The sequence below is a fragment of the Bos grunniens genome, chromosome 27 (assembly GCF_055505025.1).
Source record: "Bos grunniens cultivar Pamir isolate PY7600 chromosome 27, Bosgru_T2T1.0, whole genome shotgun sequence".
Classification (NCBI taxonomy): Eukaryota; Metazoa; Chordata; class Mammalia; order Artiodactyla; family Bovidae; genus Bos; species Bos grunniens.
This window is the reverse complement of record NC_141191.1, coordinates 39,945,189-39,960,949: the sequence shown is the minus strand read 5'-3', so window position 1 is coordinate 39,960,949 and position 15,761 is coordinate 39,945,189. Positions and strand designations below refer to the sequence as shown.

Genomic DNA, 15,761 nt, shown 5'->3' with positions numbered 1-15,761 from the left:
TGTCTTTCAAATGATGTATCTGTGTCTCATCTCTCCCATCCAAGTACTAACCAGGCCCGACCCTGCTTAGCTTCCGAGATCGGATGAGATCGGGCGGTTGCTATGGCCGTAGACTGTGTCTCATCTCTTAGAGTAGCAGTTTTCCTAATTTCCAAGTTTTTGGTGGAAACTCGCCATTGCGCCCAGGACCTACAACAACATCATCCAGAAGGTTAGACAGCATGGTGAAGGGGGCTGTGCCAAGGCAGTTATGAGAGCACAGGACCCAGAGGACCACTGGCCCTCCTGCAGGCGCGACACATGGAGCCACGGGACGCAGGGCCTGCTTCCCAGGTCCCCATCTCTGCCCTGCTTCTGTTGGGCAAGTGCCACAAAAAACTCCCCTTTTATCCAAATAGGAAGGAATTCAGTAAATAAATAATAATGTAGCAGTAGGGAGCGAGTTCGGGCTTCCCTGGTGGCTCAGACGGTAAAGAATCTGCGTGCAACATGGGAGAAGACCTGGGGTCAATCCCTGGGTCAGGAAGATGCCCACAGGAGGGCATGGCAACCCACTCCAGTACTCTTTCCTGGAGAATCCCCATGGACAGAGGAGCCTGGCGGGCTACAGTCCATGAGGTCGAAAAGAGTCGGAAACGACTGAACGACCAAGCACAGCACAGGGAGTGAGTTCAGAGGGGAGGAGTGATTGCTGACCAGGGAAGTTGGGGTATGGCTGGGGGGAGGCGCAGGGCACCCCTGGGCCTGGCTCTGCCCCCTGTCCGGAGCCCGCTGCCCACAGGAAGCACTTGCTCTGCCCTCTCCTCCGCCAGGGGACCTCACAGGACAGGCCGGCAGGTGTCATGCTTTTGAAAGGGAAACCAGTCTCTGAAAACCTGGAGCCCAGGGGCCACAACTACTGACACCCGCGTGCCCTGGAGCCAGTGCTGCACAAGAGAGGCCGCTGCAATGAGAGGCCTGCACACGGCAGCCAGAGCAGCCCCTGTGTCACGACTAGAGAAAAGCCCACGCGGCGATGAGGACCCTTGTCATGACTAGAGAAAAGCCCACGCGGCAATGAAGACCCTTGTCACGACTAGAGAAAAGCCCACGCGACGATGAAGACCCTTGTCACGACTAGAGAAAAGCCCACGCGGCGATGAAGACCCTTGTCACAACTAGAGAAAAGCCCACGCGACGATGAAGACCCTTGTCACGACTAGAGAAAAGCCCACGCGGTGATGAAGACCCTTGTCACGACTAGAGAAAAGCCCACGCGATGATGAAGACCCTTGTCACGACTAGAGAAAAGCCCACGCGACGATGAAGACCCTTGTCACGACTAGAGAAAAGCCCACGCGACGATGAAGACCCTTGTCACGACTAGAGAAAAGCCCACGCGACGATGAAGACCCTTGTCACGACTAGAGAAAAGCCCACACGGCGATGAAGACCCAGCACAACTGAAAATAAATACAATTGTAAAAGAAAAAAGACCTCTTTTTACAATAGCTGCTCCATTATATTCACAATCTAGGTCATCTAGATGGGTCATCTAGAATTAGATGGGTCATCTAATTCTAACTGTAAAACAGAAAGAAAGAAGGAGATTTGTGGTCCCTTGGGCAGTGAAAGAGAATATTTGTTTTCGAAATTAATTCTGCAATTTTTATCATGGAAGCCTTGATTTTTAGTACTTAATGATTAGTTAGTGCCTATATGTTTTCTGTTCAGTTTTGCAATGATATTTGTTAGGCATTACACATACTATATCCCCAGCTGTCTTGATGTATCCTTAAAGAGTTTAAAATCTAGATGTAGCAACAAGATGGATGCACCTAAAATGATCAAATACGAACCCAAGACAGATAGATTTGCATCCCAAGGAGGTCAAGAAGCAGGAGATTTTTATGTAAATCTGCTTATGACTTTCAGAGACTGGCTTCCCTTTAAAAAGCATGATGTTGTTTAATCGCTAAGTCATGTCCTACTCTTGGAAACCCCATGGATTTGTAGCCCTCCAGGCTCCTCTGTCCATGGGATTTCCCAGGCAAGAATATTGGAGTGGGGTGCCATTTCTTTCTCCATTAAAAGCATGATACTGAGGGACGATCCCACAATCCAAATCATGAAGTGCACTCTATGAAGGCAACACATTGTGCAATGATTCTAAAAACTGACCTTTTTAGGTCAGTTTTTAGGCTTCATTCATGACGTCTTAAGGAACTTAAATCAAAGAATAATTTTCAAAACATGTTTCATAACCACTGAAATAACATAGTTATTCAAGGAAGCTAAAAAAAGTACAGAGACACCTTAAAAATCACTTGCCGGTGTGATGTCAGTGGATAAGCCGGTTGGACAACTGTGCTTTCAGACTCACCGGCCTGGAAGGCGCGTGCTACATCAGACGCTCACACCGTGACTGGCTCACGGTCACGCTTGTTGACTCGTGCCTGGGAGGCCACTGCTGCAGCTCGATTGGTTCCTGTGGACGCCAAGCATACTTCAGTTGCCCGGGTGGTTGACACAGATTCAAGAGGAATGTGACAGAGAGGACGCCCAATCCTTTTTCATCCCAGGACGGCAGAACCCGGAATGGTTAAGGACACAGCCTCAGGAGCCCGTGGTGAGTCAGCTTCCTGGCTCTCCCACTGCTTAGCCACGCGGTCCCGGGTAAGCAACTGACTCAGCTTCGTCATCTGGAACATGGAGACCGCGGAGAGTTCAGCTATGAGACGTGTGGGGCCTGGCACGTGGTACCCGCGCCATCTGAAGGCTACCTGAATTGTTTCTTAAAGAACACACCAGTCAGGGACTTCCCTGGAGGTCCATTTAAGACTTCACCTTCCAATGCGGGGTGGGGGTGAGAGTCGGATCCCCGGGTGGAGAGCTAAGACCCCACATGTGCCTCGAAGCCAAAAAACCGAAACATAAAACAGAAGCTGTGTAGTAACAAATTCAATAAAGGCTTTAAAAAAGATCTGCATCAAAAAAAAAAGAATCTTTAAAAAAAAAAACACCCACAAAAGAATACACCAGTCCACACGGGACAGTGGTCTCTGGACCCTCTTCCACAAGACACAGCCAGTTGAATGAATCAGCTGGAGAAAAGAAAAGGTGAGGGGTGACAGTCTGGTGAGCATCTCTTACATCCCCGGACACGCTACTTCCGTCCACACGCGTTTATGATCTGTTCTCTCCCTGCCCTGCGTGACCCAGAGCCACAGCACCCTCAAGGCAGACAACCTCCAGGATGGAGGAAACAGACCACAGTCACTGGGTCGGGGTTCTCCATCTCTGAGTCTCTGTGCAAGGAGGACAACGGCAGAGCCTGGGGGAGGGAGGAGGGGGCCGGGGGCCTCAGCGAGATGGAGAGAAACGCGGCCTCCCCGAGGTGTTGCATTCCTGAATCAACCCTGGGACGTTTCTGCGGCCACTGGGCCTTTTAGGAGAGCAGCTGCTGAGCGGGACACTTCAAATCTGAGCAATGGGCTCCCCTGGTCGCTCAGCAGTCAAGAATCCGCCTGCCAGTGCAGGAGACACGGGTTCAATCCCTGGTCCGGGAAGATTCCGTGTGCTGCGGGAAAACTGAGCCCGTGAGCCACAACTACCGAGCCTGTGCTCTGGAGCCCAAGAGTCACAACTGTGGCCGCTGCTGAAGCCCACACAGCCTACAGCCTATGTTCTGCAACAAGAGAACCCACCGCAATGAGAAGCCCCCACCCTGCAATAGAAAGCAGCCCCCACTCTCTACACCTAGAGAAAGCCTGCTCAACAGGGAAGACCCAGCCCAGCCATAAATCTATCAAATCAATAAATTAAAAAAAAAACCTGTGTGATGAATGAACAAGTCTTCCTGTAGAGCACAGGGAACTCTGCTCAATGGTATGTGGCAGCCTGGATGGGAGGGGAGTCGGGGAGAATGGATCCATGCATATGTATGGCTGAGTTCCTCTGCTGTCCACCTAAAACTATCACAACATCGTTAATCAGCTATACTCTGATATAAAATTTTAAAAAAATTAAAAAACCCGAGTGATGTTTTTACCGCAATAATCCTGGTTGTCTGCTACAGGAGCCTCGTGGAAATCTACTTGCAATCTTTGTGGTGTTCAGTTGGGGAACAATATCCTCCCCACTGCTCTGAAAACCTGAGGGCAGAAGCCTTGTCTTCTGGCTTTTATACCGATTCCCCATCTGGCACTGTGCTTAGGACAGGCTGGCACTTGGCACATAGGTTTTGACTGCTGGATCAGATCCTGGAAACCCATAACAGAACCATTCAAATAGTTCAGCGGCACACCAGTGCGGCGCATTTGCACCTCTCTCCTGGGAAGGGCTAGGGGATGTGCTGGGGACAGGTAGTGGCTGTGAGAAGGCTCTTCAAGTGTCAAAAACCCATGAAGCCTCACCATCACCAGCCTCTTGCTCATCACTGCTGTGCCATGGGGCCTGGATCCGGCATCACTGACTTTGGCAGACAACAGAGGAGCTCTGAAATTCATCCAGGTGCCTCCTCACAAGAAACTGCAGAAAGACCTTCGATCCGCCCAGACCCTTGTTCGTGCGTGCATGCCAAGTTGCTTCAGTAGTATCCAACTCTTTGTGACTCCATGGACTATAGCCCACCAGGCTCCTTTGTCCGTGGGATTCTCCAGGCAAGAATACTGGAGTGGGTTGCCATGCCCTCCTCCAGGGGATCTTCCAGACCCAGGAACTGAACCCATGTCTTCTGTGGCTCCTGCACTGCAGGCAGATTCTTTACTGCTGAGCCACTGGGAAAGTCCCACCCTTGTTCGTAGGTTCCAACAAACTGCCGTTACTGATAAGCGACTATTTGAAACATCACTGCTCAGTACAACTGGCCTGACTTTGGATTTCAGACTGATGTTTAAGAAGGAAAAAAATGTTAAGTGATTATAGGAACACAGCACTGGTCCGACTGACACAACCGGTATTTCCAGTCTTGAATCATTCCACACTTGACTCTCAAACCATTAGGTGTCTGATTTATGAAAAGAAGAAGAACTAGATTGACAACTGGATAAACCCTGTCATGGGCTGGAAAAACCAGGTAATCAGTATCTTCAGATTCTTCCCCATCTATTCTTTGTATATAAATCTTATAACTCTTTCTTGTATATCTGTAGAGATGTTTGTTGGAACTTGCAAATTCATTGCATATGCCCTTAACCACATTTAACTCAGATTTTCAGGCTAGTCAGTTGTCTGCTTCTCAAGTTGCATGGCTCTGTATAATCATGGACTCTTGGGCTCCTTCCCTGATAAGCCTTTCATTCCATAAGTAAGGGCGGGCTGGAGAGAGGAACACCGGGCCCTCGGGCCCATTTGCTCTGTTACAGCCAAGATGAGCCTTCGTGGGGTCCCACCCTTCCCTCCATCTGTCAGTCTTTATTCCGCTCCCAACCGTCGCCCCTCTTTCAATTATGGGCCACTTCTCAAGAGAAGAGCGTTCAGCCTGCCAGGAGTCATTCTCAGAAACATAGGTATTTTAGTTAATGACTAGCTCATTACTTCCAGAAAGGGGGGACAGCGCCTTGCGTCCTCTGATGAAGTCAGTTCCCTGCCCAAGACACAGGCACACAAGATGCCAGCCGCAGGGGTGCCTCTGTCACCTAGGACCAACCTCGGGAGACGGGGACTCCGAGCCACGGGGAATACAGCTGCCATCACACCAGGCAGAGGGCAGTTCATGGTGGCGGTGCTGGAAGGTGGGAATGGTGGCACGGGGAATACAGCTGCCATCACACCAGGCAGAGGGCAGTTCACGGTGGCGGTGCTGGAAGGTGGGAATGGTGGCCTCCAGGAGCTGGTATGTCCCCAGGGAGGGGAAGGAAGTGGCTCCACTGGGGGTTCCAGTGAGTTTAACAAAACAGTAAGAGCCTGTGTCATTCCACAGGCTGAGATCAAAAGATCCTGATGGTCACAGCTCTTCTCAAGAGCAGCCAGTTAATCTCGTAAGCGCTCACCTGCTCTCATTTCAGCCCAACGTTGCAACACATCAGATACTTGCCTCTCACGTGGCGAGTCTTCTTTCTTATTTTGCCTTACAACCTCAGACATCCTCTGAACACCCGCTGTGCCCGAAGGTCAGCGTCAGGTCTGCTTTGTGATTTTAGACAAAGGGTGGGGTTCATTCTGCCGTGCTATGATGCTGACCGTGTAGTCGTGCGGACTTAGCTTTCCAAAGTGCCTTCAGAGGTGTGTTTAGGTAGCACAGTAAATCTCAGCCGGAGATTGTCAAATGTAGGGCCATTCTTCCTATGCTATCAGGGTAGTGATGGGGACAATGACAATGTTAGCAACCTGGCACCAGAACTCGAGGGTGTGTAAAGGTGATCCATTAGATCACTGATTTCCCAGACGTTAATGAAGTTCCTACTAGCTGTCAAGTACTTTAACCGGGTTCTGCGGTTACAACAAAGAGTGAGACCAACATTTCCCTTAAGAAAGTTACAGTCTTATTCTAGCTTGAAGGTACAGAACATTAAGGGAGTGCTTTGAGAAGCATACATGGGCATTATGCGAGCAGGCAAAGAGGACCTAACTCTGCAGTGGAGGAGGAAAGAGGCCTGAAAGTCTTTGTGGAGGCGCAGATGCTGAGCTGAGCGTGAAAGGATGAGGAAGACTTCAGCGACGGTCTTTGCGGGGAGGGGTGAAGTGGCAGAGTGGAGAGGACAAAGGAAAGAACATTCCAGGCAGAAGAGATGGTATATACAAAGACGGAAAAGCCAAAATTGGGGTGAAAATGCAAAAGCTAAAAGTGTTATTCTCTCAGTCGTGTCCAACTCTTTGCGGACGACTGTAGCCCGCCAGGCTCCTCTGTCCATGGGATTTCCCAGGCAAGAATGCTGGAGGGGGGTGCCATGCCCTCCTCCAGGGGATCTTCCTGACTCGGGACGGAACCTGGGTCTCCTGCATTGCAGGTAGATTCTTTACCATTTGAGCCACCAGGGAGGCAAGAAACACAAGGTAAATCATCAGTGCTGTTGAGGCCAAAATGATGGGACACAGCTGGAGAGGTGGGAAGTGCCCGGGTCAGCGATGGGTTTGAGCTGTAACAGCACTATTCTGTGGCTACATAGAGGGTGGATTTAGAGATGAGATGGGAAGAAAGGAGACCAGTTAGAAGTTCAGAAAGAGATGATGAGACCCTTGACCAATGACAGCACAGCTGGACAGGCTGTGATGAACTTGAGAGCTACTTAGGCTTTAGAACTGGCATGCCCCAATTAGGATTAAAAGAGGGATCGGGGTGGGGGGCAGTAAAGGAGGAGGAAACGGCAAGAATAACTCAGGGGACTGGCTGGAATCACCAACTAAAAGAGGTTAGCATAAAAGAGAAATGTTAACCTCGTGTGTATGCTGAGAGCTCACATCGGGTGTATGTTCAAGTGACAGGCATCGGGCGTTTCACTGCCAGAGTCTAAATTTCAGGGAACGGGTATGGACTAGCGGTACAGACCAGGGGACATCCACACACACGTGGGCGCAAAACATGCACATGGTTGAGATTACCCAAGCGGAATCCATGAGAGCTGTTAGAATCAGGGGACTCAGGGACTTAGGAACCCCAACATTTAAATAGAAGGTGGAAGAAGAACAGCCCATGAAGAAGCAGAGAAGGACGGGTTAAAAAGGTTAGGAAGAACAGGAAGCAGGTCCTTCAGAGGCGCTAACGGAGTAGGAGGTCTCAAGAAGGAGGAGGCGTCTCTGGGGTCAAAAGCAGCAGCTTGGCACAATGAATCAGGGATTAATCTGTGTTCATTTGGGCTTAAACTGGTGGACATTTGTTTACCATAATAAGCGCAGTTTCAGTGAAGGCAGGGTTGGAGGCATCCAGGAGTGGATCAGAGCCTGATAGCAATAGGGTGAGGGGAATAGTTGATGGAAATGATTGATTCATTATCTCAAGAACTTAGCTTGATGAGTAGGGGAGAGCAAATTGAGAGAGTCTAGGGTGGGATGTGGGGACGGAAGAAGCTTGAATATATTCATTGATTTTGGGTGATTGTCATTGCGACAGATTCAGAACATAGAATGGAGAGGGTATGATAGATAGGGGACATGGAAAAAGGAGAAAGGGGTGCAGTTAGGTGTAGAAATAAAGAAGGTGACCTTCAAAACCAGAAGCACTGCCAGGGCTATACCACCCTGAAAGCACTTGATCACATCTGATCTTGGAAGCTAAGCAGGGTTGGGCCTGTTAGTACTTGGATGGGGGACCACCTGGGAATACTGGGCATTATAGGCTTAGTGATTGGAAGAAGGAAGATATGAATGGATCTAGAGGTAGATAAATTTTCAGGTAGGTGGATAAGAAGGTGAAAGAGATCACAGGGGCCGTTTATCATATTCGAGGCTGCCAACTGTCTTTTCTGATCATTCCTCCTGTGTTTGGGGAACTCCCCACATGATGAACCTTGCCTCCACAAGGTAGAAACCAAAACTCATTCTCCTGAGACCCCTTGCTGCTAAGATACAGGCTTGTGAATCTGGCTCCCATCAGTCAGATGCTTCTGCACCAGATGTTGGCTTGGAAGGAAGCAGCATAAGGAGGTAGGTACATACGGATTCCACGTTCTGACACATGAAAGAGAGGAGTGTTTATCTCTTCAAACACAACAGGAACAGGACTTCTGACTCCGGGTTGTGAGCATCATTAGTACATGGGGTACGCTAAGGTTCGGATCCCAACATTGGTATTTACTATCACAGCCCCCATAACCTGGTTGGAACCGAGATTCCAAGGGCCCTCAGGTCCTTCCAGAGATTCTCTGAATTGCAAAATAACTTCTAACAAACATGGCATTCAAACAGGAGATTGGATTCCGTTGTTTGTAACAAAGACTTCTGACTGATGCAGACATCAGGTCTAAAAGCATCAATTTTCTCAAGAGAGGAGACAGGTCATCTGCTGAGACTGAGAAGTGGGGGCTTGAGGAGTATGATAATGGTTTGGAGCAGCTGATGGGAACAACAGGAGAAGAAGCTGCCCCAAGACCAGCAGAAGAACTGATGGGAAGTGCGAGGGCCCAGCTGAGTTGCAGCCGTGCCTCTGGGTAGCCCTCATCTCTGTCACGTGTGATTTCTTTTCTCCAGCACAACATGGTAGGGAGCAAGGGAATGGAAGGGGTGATGAATAATCGGCAAAGGAGGATGGCTGGGGAGAAAAGGAAGGGGCAGACGGCGGCTGATAGCGAATAAAATGAAAGGAACCAGGGAATAAAAGTTTATTTGAGCTAAAAGAGCAAGATAACTTGAGCTCATGAGAATGTTGGGAGGACAACAAGCAAGCTGGGCCAGAAGTTGCAATGTTCACATATTAGACCTAAGAGGTAGAGAAAATTTAGGCCATGGACAGAGTCAGAGGAGTGGAGGCTGAGCTACGCCGTGGGCTGGATCCTCCATCAAGGTGGACGGTGAGATGTTCCAGGTCGCTGGCAGGAATGGGAGTGGAGGGGAAGACCCTGGTATCAGGGCTCAAGGTCTGCGAGTAGGGGTGGTGTCTGGGAGCTGTGCAGGTGAAGGTGGTGAGAAGGACGCAATGGGACAGCTTCACGTGGTGATCTGACACCGTGGACTGAGCTTTAACACTGGCAACATAACAGACCAAGAACAGCAGTGGTGGGTGGACGTGTTTAGAAAGGATCCACAGCCAGAATGGACCTTTAGGAAAGCCCGTGTAGCAGCCACAAATAAGAAAATGGACCAGGACAGGATGAAGGTGGCCATCAGTTTCCACTGTCCTTCAACTGGGAGCTGACATGAGATGTCCTAAGCGGTATCTGACCTCAAATTTCAAATGCCCTAATCTGTCCAAGGACCTCCAGGATGTGAGGTTCCTTCAGACATTTGAGGATGTTCCCACATAACCCCAAGCTTTCCCTGGTTCAGGCTAATCACTCCCAGTTCCTTTAACTATACTTCACTCAACGTACCCATTCTTCCCTGGAAAAACTTGATTGTGATTGACGTCACCTTAAACCGTGGGACTCAGATTCAAGTGGAATTTCCCAAAGGCGATCTGACTAAAGGAGGCTGCCGGTGAAACTGTCCACTTGCTGTTCCACCAGCCTGAAGCTGAGCCAAGAGAACGACCCTGACCTCACTTCCCCGTGACTCCCCGTCTTCTCTCCACACCCTTCACTCGCCCTTGTGCCCCAACAGAAATATGCTGCCGATGACAAGCGAGGAGAACGACGTGAATAACAACAAGGGGGTGATGCCGAAGCTCACAGCGACCCAGCAGCAGCAGCGCTCCCAGAAGCACGACGGGTTTGGTTTTGTCTGTTTGTTTAACCTGCACCCGTTACATGTAGAACACAGAACGTGTGACTCGCTCAGGGACCTGCTACCCTAGTCCCAGTTTCTTCCTGCTTGGAGTCGGGAGCACAGGAAGCTGGGAGCATCACTATGCCTCCCGGTGATGCCCACCATCCCTGCACAGTGGCTGGCAGACTGGGCACTGTGACTCAGAGAAAAGGCATATGCCAAGAAGCACCCAGCATCCCATTCGGCACTCTGCCGTTTGTTACATTAAACCCTCTGGCTTCACAAGAAAGAAAACCCGTTTAAGAAATGTGCTCTGAATTCACTTACAAGTTACAAGCTGAGGTTTGTTTGATGTGGAATATCACCTCTTTTCTGAAAAACAAGCCAAGTTATCAAATATCAGACCATAATCTCATGGTCAGACTACCAGCTAAAGCAAAGTAAATTAAAGTTAATAATAAACAGGAGGAAACATAGTTTGGGGAATGTAAGGTTCAGGACTGCAGGATCTGGTTTGGGGTCATTCCTCTGCAGTGCCTCTACTAGTTAATGTTAAACATGGTAAAAAATGAAATTAACGCGAGATTGTGAGATGATGTGGAGGACTGACAGCATGGAAAAGCAGACGAACTAGCAAATAAATTAACCCTAGGCAGTGAAAAGCACGTGAAATATTAGGCAAGACGTCTTCAAACGTTACAAAGCGAATAAAACTAGAGACAACATATCTTACAGGAGCTGGAGAGGGAGGGAGGTGGTTTATGCAAAGATCATTAAACTGGGACCTGAGTTCTAGTCTTTAACACTCCCTAAGTTAGTGTGGGCAAGGAAGGAAGGGAGAGACAGAGAGGGAGGGGAGGGGGAAGAGAGGAAGGAAGGAAGGAAAGAATGGAGGGACAGAGGGAAGGACAAGGAAAAGGTCCTTGGAGGAAGAGTCACCAGTGGTTTATGCCCGTCTAGGGCTTGTCCAGACACTCCACAGGCGACGTCGGCAGAAACGAGCCACCGCAGGACACGGGAACAAATTGCTGTGCAATGCTGTGCTTCCCTGGGCAAGCTGTCCATGTTCTGGAGAGTTCTGTGCCAGACTGTGAGACGCACTGTGACAGCAAAGGTCCTGGTGAGTCACCCTTCCCACCATCTGCGCAGGGCAGCCCCTCCTATATTGACTCTGGACATGCCCCTGGGTTTGCCCCAGCCAGCACGACACCAGCACATGGGCTGTGACACATTGGAACGTGTCCTCTTGAAACACTGCTGCTGCTGGAGGAGGTCACTGGACCCCATGAGACTCAGAGGCCACACGCCTGCCCCGGGGTCCAGCTGCCCCAATGTGCAAGCAAGCCCGTGCCAGACCAGCAAGGGAACCCTCTCACCCACAGACCCGTGAGGAATGTCAAAGGTTACTGTCTGAAGTCACTACATGCTTGGTGTTTGTTACGCAGCAAGAGACATCTGATACAATCTGGAAAGATCAGACCAGAGGACTAAAACGTTCTCATTAAGAAAACGTTCCTGAAATCCTAGAGCTGTGAAATCCTAGTATGTGCTCAGCCTCCCTGACAACCGGACTGCCACTGTGACTGCCCCACGAATTTCCCCCTCAACCGCCAGTAAGTTACAGGCGGGAGGAGAGGTGGGAGACGAGTTCTCTGATAACCATCGGAGTCGGCATTTCCGGGGTTGTAATCTACCTTCTCCTGAGTGCTCACAACTTTGTCCCTGTGACCTCTGTAGTATGTATACATTCAACCCCTTTCTTAAAACGATTTTAACTCCTTTTATTCGTGACAGCTCCCCCTCTTAGGTATCTGCTGATTGTCATCACGGACTGTTTCATTACCCCCCACCTCCAGTGACACAGTTTTACCAAATGTTTGACAAGCCAGCAGAGGCAACCATTTACTTCCCCTTCACTTTGGCAATGGAAACTCACACCTGTAGCTTCTAACATGTTATCTGAAAAGGAAGAGAGGAAGAAGCAGGAACATTTTCTTCTTAATGCAAATATCCTAGAAGCTGTTCCCTCCGCTTTGCCTACATTTTTTGCCCTACCAACAGAAAGTTTCATTATAAAAATATGTAACTCTTAGGAAACACTATGAGTTTAATAAAACAGAATTCCATTCCAACTACAGTACTAAGCTGGATCAAGATGAAAACTAAAAAAAAAAAAAAAAAAATTCTCTCTAGAGAGCTGTCAGACTACAATAAGAGCCCCATCAAGGGAATCTACATTGTTTGCCTTGATTTGTGTACCCAGAAATCTGTCTTTGTGAGTCAATTCTTCACTGGGCGTGAGGGAAATAAAATACATAAAATGCACAAGTCTGTCTGAAGGAATTTATAATCTAGTTGGAGAACCAACATCAATGAAACAGTTGAATAATAATTCAAGATGGTGCATTCCTAAAATTGCAAGACTGATTATGTAAATAATAATCCTTCTGGGTCAGGAAATGCTATATATTTCAAAACAATAGTTACTCACATATGTGTCATTCACATTGCAGGGATAAAAGATTTACATCATTCATTGCATGTAATGAATAATAATTTGAAAAATAATACAATGTTAAGGGAAAATAAAATCAAGGCAAATGACTCTGTGGCAGGATAATAATATAATCACCCTGACCTTATCCCTTCCTTTTCATACGAATAGCATCTCAAGTCAGAACATCCAAACTACTGAGTCATTCCTGGGGTTAAGATAATCCCTCAAAACATACTGATAAGTTCTTAGGCTGCAAAGCTACTTAACCTTAATTTCCAAAAATAAGCTTACCAGACTGTTCAGGGAGGTACTGATTCTCTGTGGGCAAGCCTACAGATTCATTCAGCTCTTAAACAAACATGGATTAAATATCTATTCTACCTCACAGCCTGGGCTAGGCTCTGGGAATGCAAAAATAATGAGACAAAATGCCAGCCATGCCATGCACACAGGTGGAAGGACAGGCAGACAAAGGCAGCAGGTGTGGGGAAGGGGACCTTGGTCAGGGGGTGGGAAGACCCGGGTCCCAGGCCTGGTCCACGACCACTCACTCTACTGCGTAAACCAGGCAGACCCTTTGCTGCTGCTCAGTCATGTCTGACTCTTTGCAACCCCGTGGGCTGTTAGCACCCAGGCTTCCCTGTCCTTCACTAACTCCCGGAAAAGAAAGTGAAAGTGAGGTTGCTCAGTTGTGTCTGACTCTTTTCGACCCTGTAGTCCACCAGGCTCCTCTGTCCATGGGATTTTTTCCAGGCAAGAGTACTGGAGTGGGTTGCCATTTCCTTCTCCAGGGGATCATCCCGACCCAGGAATCGAACCCGGGTCTCCCGCATTGTAAGCGGACACTTTACCGTCTGAGCCAGCAGGGAAGCCACTAACTCCTGGAGTTTGTTCAAATTCATTTCCATTGAGTCTCTGATGCTATCTAACCATCTCATTTCTGCCACCCCCTTCTCCTCCTGCCCTCAATCTTTCCCTTCATCAGGGGCTTTTCCAATGAGTCGGCTCTTTGCATCAGGTGGCCAAAGTATTGGAGCTTCAGTTTCAGCATCAGTCCTTCCAATGAATATTCAGAGTTGATTTCCTTTAGGATTGACTGGTTTGATCTCCTTGCAGTCCAAGGGACTCTCAAGGGTCTTCTCCAGCACCACAATTTGAAAGCATCAATTCTTCAGCACTCAGCCTACTTTATGGTCCGACTCTCACATTCGTACATGACTTTTGGAAAAACCATAGGACTTCTGTTGGCAAAGTGACATCTCTGCTTTGTAATACACTGTCTAGGTCTGTCATCGGAGAAGCCGATGGCACCCCACTCCAGTACTCTTGCCTGGAAAATCCCATGGACGGAGGAGCCTGGTAGGCTGCAGTCCATGGGGTTGCAAAGAGTCGGAGACGACTGAGCGAATTCACTTTCCTTTTCACTTTCATGCATTGGAGAAGGAAATGGCAACCCACTCCAGTGTTCTTGCCTGGAGAACCCCCTGAATGGAGGAGCCTGGTAGGCTGCCGTCTATGGAGTCCCACAGAGTCGGACAGGACTGAAGCGACTTAGCAGCAGCAGCAGCAGCAGCTAGGTCTGTCATAGCTTTCCATCTAAAGAGGAAGTGTCTTTGAGTTTCATGGCTGCAGTCACTGTGCGAAGTGATTTTGGAGCCAAAGAAAATAAAATCTGTCACTACTTCCACTTTTTCTCCTTCATGGATCACAGCCTTGTCATGGCGAAGGGGCTTGCATGGCTCCATGAAGCTATGAACCACACTGTTCAGGACCACCCAAGACAGACAGGTTACAGTGAAGAGTGCTGATAAACGTGGTCCACTGGAGGAGGAAATGGCAAACCACCACAGTATTCTTGCCTAGAGAATCCCATCAACAGTATGAAAAGGCAAGCCATGGAATTGCCCTGAACTCACAAGTCCCCATTTGTGAGTTAAGATACAAAGGCCTAGCTCACAAAACACGTTAGGAGGACTGAACAAAATAATAGCTTGAAAATGCTTTGAAATGTTGATCTGTACGGATATATGGGGTCACAATGACTTAGAGTACATTCAGTTCAGTTCAGTTCAATCACTCAGTCGTGTCTGACTCTTTTCAACCCCATAAGCTGCAGCACACCAGGCCTCCCTGTCCATCACCAACTCCCGGAGTACACCCAAACTCATGTCCATTGAGTCAGTGATGCCATCTAATCATCTCATCCTCACTTCTCCTGCCTTCAATCTTTCCCAACATCAGGGTCTTTGCAAATAAGTCAGCTCTTCGCATCAGGTGGCCAAAATACTGTAGTTTCAGCTTCAACATCAGTTCTTGCAATGAACACCCAGCACTGGTTTCCTTTAGGATGGACTGGTTAGGTATCCTTGCAGTCCAAGGGACTCTCAAGAGTCTTCTCCAACACCACAGTTCAAAAGTATCAATTCTTCTGTGCTCAGCTTTCTTTATAGAGTGCATTCAGAGGGTTAGAAACCATTTCTATCTGACCAGTAAGTGTCATCTTTTTAGTGACATATATTATTTCCTTGGAGTCTCTCTAGAAAATAGTATTTAAAGAATAAAACAATAGGATTTGAGTCTTTTGTTCCGGGCATTTGATTAGACTTTTTTTTGGTTCTGATGGGTCTCAGTTGCAGCATCTGGGATCTTTCATGGTGGTGCAGTGTTCGGGCTGTTGTTGTGGTTCTCGGACTTAGTTGATCCACAGCATGCAAGATCTTAGTTCCCTGATAGTGATCGAACCTGTGCCCCTTGCATTGCAAAGCACATTCTAAACCACTGGGCCACCAGGGAAGTTCCTAGTTAGACTTTTTATTTAGCTGGTTTGGGAGGGCTGCTTACCACGCAGCAAAACTAGCAAATCAAACTCATGCTTGCAAGCCCAGTATTGACCAGAAACCCCTCCTTTTCTATTAAAAATTCAAAGTAATTTCTGGTTGCAAGGTGCTTTCTTCCCCCTCTTGTCTGTGAACCCCTCCCCTACTTG

The 15,761-nt window shown here is 48.4% G+C and overlaps 1 long non-coding RNA gene and 1 pseudogene across 1 annotated transcript; one reads left to right on the top strand and one right to left on the bottom strand.

Moving 5' to 3' along the window:
- Window positions 1-17: 17 nt before the first annotated feature.
- Window positions 18-11,748, bottom strand: LOC147343857 (uncharacterized). The gene is made up of 4 exons (XR_015156257.1): window positions 11,218-11,748; window positions 10,606-10,650; window positions 2,363-9,599; window positions 18-189 (listed from the first exon to the last, which is right to left on the bottom strand). It is a non-coding gene; the product is annotated as an uncharacterized LOC147343857 (long non-coding RNA).
- On the top strand, window positions 8,141-8,257 carry LOC147343858 (5S ribosomal RNA; annotated as a pseudogene).
- Window positions 11,749-15,761: the final 4,013 nt, after the last annotated feature.